This window comes from Pygoscelis adeliae, unplaced genomic scaffold (genome assembly GCF_000699105.1).
Source record: "Pygoscelis adeliae isolate BGI_AS28 unplaced genomic scaffold, ASM69910v1 Scaffold160, whole genome shotgun sequence".
Classification (NCBI taxonomy): domain Eukaryota; kingdom Metazoa; phylum Chordata; class Aves; order Sphenisciformes; family Spheniscidae; genus Pygoscelis; species Pygoscelis adeliae.
In genome coordinates this window covers 2,710,733-2,716,425 of record NW_008824035.1, presented here as the reverse complement: position 1 = coordinate 2,716,425, position 5,693 = coordinate 2,710,733, and the positions used below count along the sequence as shown (strand labels likewise).

The following is a 5,693-nucleotide window of genomic DNA, read 5'->3' as shown; positions in this document are numbered from 1 at the left end:
CTGATGACTGGATAACAATTTCACCTTTATTTAAATTCTAAGTAGTTACCAAGTGTTTGCACAACACCTAGCCCACAAAGGTTCTTGATCTTGGTTATGACTTCTATTAATATGAGAAATTCTATCATTGTGAAAGACTTGACCACTGGATATCCTGCACAGAAGGAAACAGAAGTGGATGGATGTGGAATTCACAGCCCCAACCTCCAGGCAGGTCGAGGTCAGGAGGTCTCTAGCTGGGTGCCATTGCAAGAGCTAGGGGTCAGCAGGTTTGCCTGACCCAACTTGTGTCCCTTTCTATCGAAAAATTTTCAGTCTAGGTACAACACATTTGCTCAAACTCAGGTCCATGGGGCTTTTTAAGTTGAAAGCTTTAGTCAATGTCACAGTTTGGTCTGGTGTTTCCTACCTTCCAGGCCCCCAAAGCATTTGTTTAGTTTGCCTTCTGACTGGATATGGATTGAGGGGAGAATGGCTGCTAAACTCTTGCTGTTTATCTGTTCGATAATTGCTCCTATATGCTTTACTCCTTTCATTTTTTTAATTCTCTTTTTTTTCTTTTTCTCTTCAGCTTATAAATAAACAGAAATTTTGGGCAAGTGACAATGTATTAAGCAACTCCAGATATATCTACTTTTACAGTGCCAAAAGGATGGGTGCAGTAGAAAACCTGTTGAAGTGGTTAAAGCTATTAAGTCAGAAAACAATGTCATCATTCCCATCTTGCCCTCCTTTCTGAAGAAATTCTTGTGTGATCATTGTTGGCTAGGACAGATAGGGGGAGGGAAGTTGGCTCCTGCCTCATAGTCTTACAAAAATAAGTACTCTGCAGCAGGCTGCTGCCCTTTTAGCAGGGCCTGTTGCAATAGGACAAGGGGGAATGGTTTTAAACTAAGAGAGGGTAGATTTAGACTAGCTATAAGGAAGACATTTTTTACGCTGAGGGTGGTGAAACACTGGCACAGGTTGCCCAGAGAGGTGGTGGATGCCCCATCCCTGGAAACATTCAAGGTCAGGTTGGACAGGGCTCTGAGCAACCTGATCTAGTTGAAGATGTCCCTGCCCACGGCAGGGGGGTTGGACTAGATGACCTTTAGAGGTCCCTTCCAACCCAAACTATTCTATGATTCTATCCCTGGAAACATTCAAGGTCAGGTTGGACGGGGCTCTGAGCAACTTGATCTAGTTGAAGATGTCCCTGCTCATTGGAGGGGGGGGTGGACTAGATGACCTTTAAAGGTCCCTTCCAATCCAAACCATTCTATGATTCTATGATTCTGTCCTGCCAACCCCTTCTAGTGAGGGAAGTGCAAGATGAGCAGATTGAAGGCACTATTCTGGACAGAAAGACACAGAGAACTGCAAGGGGGAGGGTACATTTTCTTGCCATTCTCATTTTGAAGAAAGCAGAGGCAAAGCACTCAGATGGTTATCCAAATAACTTCAGTGACTGTGGGGGAAATTTCAATTAAAGGGCACAGTCCAGCAGTTGTGGGCACCTGTTCCATCTGTGTGAGAGGGAAGATATTAGAAGATAGTGGTATGTCAAAAACAGCCAAAGTTGGCACTGTGTTACACTTTCAGAATGGGGACCTGTACTGTTCTCAAACCTACACATCGAATCTACAAAGTAATTACAGTCCCTGAGATGGGCAGAAAATGGGCATCTTGTGTGTTGGGGGGGGGGGGAAAGAAGATTGGGGTCTCTAAAATCCATTGTCCTTCTTAGGCCCCATCATTTCAGTGTCTGCTAAACATCTCTTCATTCCAGGAAACAAAGAAGAGGTAGAATGACCTGAAGGTCAAGGTGGAGAGTGCTCGTAAACCCAGCTGGAAATGGATTGTACAGTGGTAAGAATCATTGCTAACCTCTGCTTTTTTTACAAAAATCAAGGATGTGTTCACTCAAGCAGCTCTAGGAATACTTCTCAGATCATGACACAGAAAATGAGCTTATATGAAGTAACTGGGACCTAGACAATTTAGGCCTTTACAGTGAATATCTTAAATTCTCACCCTTAGTTTCTGTGGATGCCACTGTCAATGGTGATGCTTGCGTGGAAACATAAATCTGAAATGTTTTATTTGAGAGTGCTCTTGTGCACCTAGCCTGTGTTCTAACTCAACATTGTGACAAGACCTGGATGCATATCAGCCCGTATTTCCATCTCCCTAGTTTTCAAGGAAGAAAAGAAGGAAACTGGGGCACATGGTTCAAAGTGGAATCAGTCTAGACCAGGAGCAGAGGACAAGTGATGGAGCACACCTACTCTGCATCTGGTTATAGCCATAGTTCCTAATAGAGATGCAAATAAAGTGACACTAAAGACAAAGTTAGACTACAATCTGAAAAGTACTTTCAAGGGCTTTTAGATTAAAGGAGATACATAAATTGGAATCATTACCACTGAGGAAACAGGACAGGTTCCTCAGTTCTGGACTGGTGATAACTCTGGCTGTCAGTTTATGTTACTCTGTCAACATAGCTAAGCAAAGTGCCACTGATTAAATAAAGTGCAAAGCTCTGCTAATTGTTGTATGTTGAAGAAAAGAGATTTAGCTCACTGATTAATGTGTGTGCAGAGTCCATTCAGATTAAAGAGAATTGAGGAGTTGGCTAGCTCACGAAAAGAATGAAAATAACCTTCCCATCTCAGTAAAGACATCATCACAGGCCATGCAAATCCACTCAACAGTCAGGGGGCTGTTCAGTGTGAAGTCCAGGGCTAGTCCTCTTTCACCTGATCTAGTTGAAGATGTCCCTGCCCACGGCAGGGGGGTTGGACTAGATGACCTTTAGAGGTCCCTTCCAACCCAAACTATTCTATGATTCTATCCCTGGAAACATTCAAGGTCAGGTTGGACGGGGCTCTGAGCAACTTGATCTAGTTGAAGATGTCCCTGCTCATTGGAGGGGGGGGTGGACTAGATGACCTTTAAAGGTCCCTTCCAATCCAAACCATTCTATGATTCTATGATTCTGTCCTGCCAACCCCTTCTAGTGAGGGAAGTGCAAGATGAGCAGATTGAAGGCACTATTCTGGACAGAAAGACACAGAGAACTGCAAGGGGGAGGGTACATTTTCTTGCCATTCTCATTTTGAAGAAAGCAGAGGCAAAGCACTCAGATGGTTATCCAAATAACTTCAGTGACTGTGGGGGAAATTTCAATTAAAGGGCACAGTCCAGCAGTTGTGGGCACCTGTTCCATCTGTGTGAGAGGGAAGATATTAGAAGATAGTGGTATGTCAAAAACAGCCAAAGTTGGCACTGTGTTACACTTTCAGAATGGGGACCTGTACTGTTCTCAAACCTACACATCGAATCTACAAAGTAATTACAGTCCCTGAGATGGGCAGAAAATGGGCATCTTGTGTGTTTGTCAAAAAAAAAAGGGGGGGGGGGGAAAGAAGATTGGGGTCTCTAAAATCCATTGTCCTTCTTAGGCCCCATCATTTCAGTGTCTGCTAAACATCTCTTCATTCCAGGAAACAAAGAAGAGGTAGAATGACCTGAAGGTCAAGGTGGAGAGTGCTCGTAAACCCAGCTGGAAATGGATTGTACAGTGGTAAGAATCATTGCTAACCTCTGCTTTTTTTACAAAAATCAAGGATGTGTTCACTCAAGCAGCTCTAGGAATACTTCTCAGATCATGACACAGAAAATGAGCTTATATGAAGTAACTGGGACCTAGACAATTTAGGCCTTTACAGTGAATATCTTAAATTCTCACCCTTAGTTTCTGTGGATGCCACTGTCAATGGTGATGCTTGCGTGGAAACATAAATCTGAAATGTTTTATTTGAGAGTGCTCTTGTGCACCTAGCCTGTGTTCTAACTCAACATTGTGACAAGACCTGGATGCATATCAGCCCGTATTTCCATCTCCCTAGTTTTCAAGGAAGAAAAGAAGGAAACTGGGGCACATGGTTCAAAGTGGAATCAGTCTAGACCAGGAGCAGAGGACAAGTGATGGAGCACACCTACTCTGCATCTGGTTATAGCCATAGTTCCTAATAGAGATGCAAATAAAGTGACACTAAAGACAAAGTTAGACTACAATCTGAAAAGTACTTTCAAGGGCTTTTAGATTAAAGGAGATACATAAATTGGAATCATTACCACTGAGGAAACAGGACAGGTTCCTCAGTTCTGGACTGGTGATAACTCTGGCTGTCAGTTTATGTTACTCTGTCAACATAGCTAAGCAAAGTGCCACTGATTAAATAAAGTGCAAAGCTCTGCTAATTGTTGTATGTTGAAGAAAAGAGATTTAGCTCACTGATTAATGTGTGTGCAGAGTCCATTCAGATTAAAGAGAATTGAGGAGTTGGCTAGCTCACGAAAAGAATGAAAATAACCTTCCCATCTCAGTAAAGACATCATCACAGGCCATGCAAATCCACTCAACAGTCAGGGGGCTGTTCAGTGTGAAGTCCAGGGCTAGTCCTCTTTCATTCCGTGTAGCAGTCACTGCATCTCATATTGCAAAGAACACTGAGCTGGCCAAGAAGAATCTCGCCCATGCCCTGGCAGAGGAGAGAGGCAGCTGGAGAGACTGGCCTTAGAAACTGGCAGCAGAGAGTTAAATCAGCACATCTCCGCTGTAGTTATCTGAAATACACTGAATCATACCAGCTCAGTATTTGGTCAAGTCCAGCATATTTGGAGTTAACAATTTTCCTTGGATTTCTGAGAACTTTCAAATCGTAAAAACATCAATGACCAGGATTTGGCTGATGGGGATAATTTTAAAATTCATAACACAGCTACACTACCAAAAAAGCTTCCTGCTGGGACTTCAGTGCTCACATTATAAAGCCATGAAATAACTCATGACTTCTCACATAAACCACCTTTTCTATATCCAAGTGGAATTAATTCTACATGATGAAACAGAGGAAGAGAGACACCCACCCCCACCGCCCCCTTAGCCCCTCTTGCATGGGTAAAGTTTGTGCTATCTAATTTTGATAAGAAATGTGCGCTTTTTCTCTATCTATTTTCTTCATGTGGAAGAGTTTGTTTGCTGATTTACACCATGTAAGGTCATAAGAATATGGAGTGGACTTTCTTCTGGAAATTCCCATTCCTTTGTCTACTGGTTTTGGCTGGGGTAGAGTTCATTTTCTTCATAGTAGCTGCTATGCGGCTATGTTTTGGATTTATGCTGAAAACAGTGTTGATAACACAGGGATGTTTTAGTTATTGCTGAGCAGTGCTGACACAGAGTCAAGGCCTTTTCTGCTTCTCAGACTGCCCTGCCAGTGAGTAGGCTGGGGGTGCACAAGGAGCTGGGGGGGCAGGCAAGGAGGGCAGCTGACCCTAACTGACCAAAGGGATATCCCATACCATATGATGTTATGCTCAGCAATAAAAGCTGGGGAGGAAGAAGGAAGAGGGGGACGTTTGACGTTCGTCTTGCCAAGTAACCATTACAGTGATGGAGCCCTGCTTTCCTGGAGATGGCTAAACATCTGCCTGCCGATGGGAAGTAGTGAATGAATTCCATTCCTTATTTTGCTTTGCTTGCGCACGTGGCTTTTGCTTTACCTATTAAACTGTTTTTATCTCAACCCATGAGTTGTCTTGCTTTTACCTATCATCCCACTGGGGGCAAGTGAGCGAGCGACTGTGTGGGGCTGAGCTGCCTACTGGGGTTAAACCACAACACTTTGTCATACCTGCTTTAG

General features: G+C 43.4%; 1 pseudogene; it reads right to left on the bottom strand.

The window, feature by feature from the left end:
* Window positions 1-5,693, bottom strand: part of LOC103924371 — a 44,913-nt pseudogene that overhangs the window by 428 nt on the left and 38,792 nt on the right.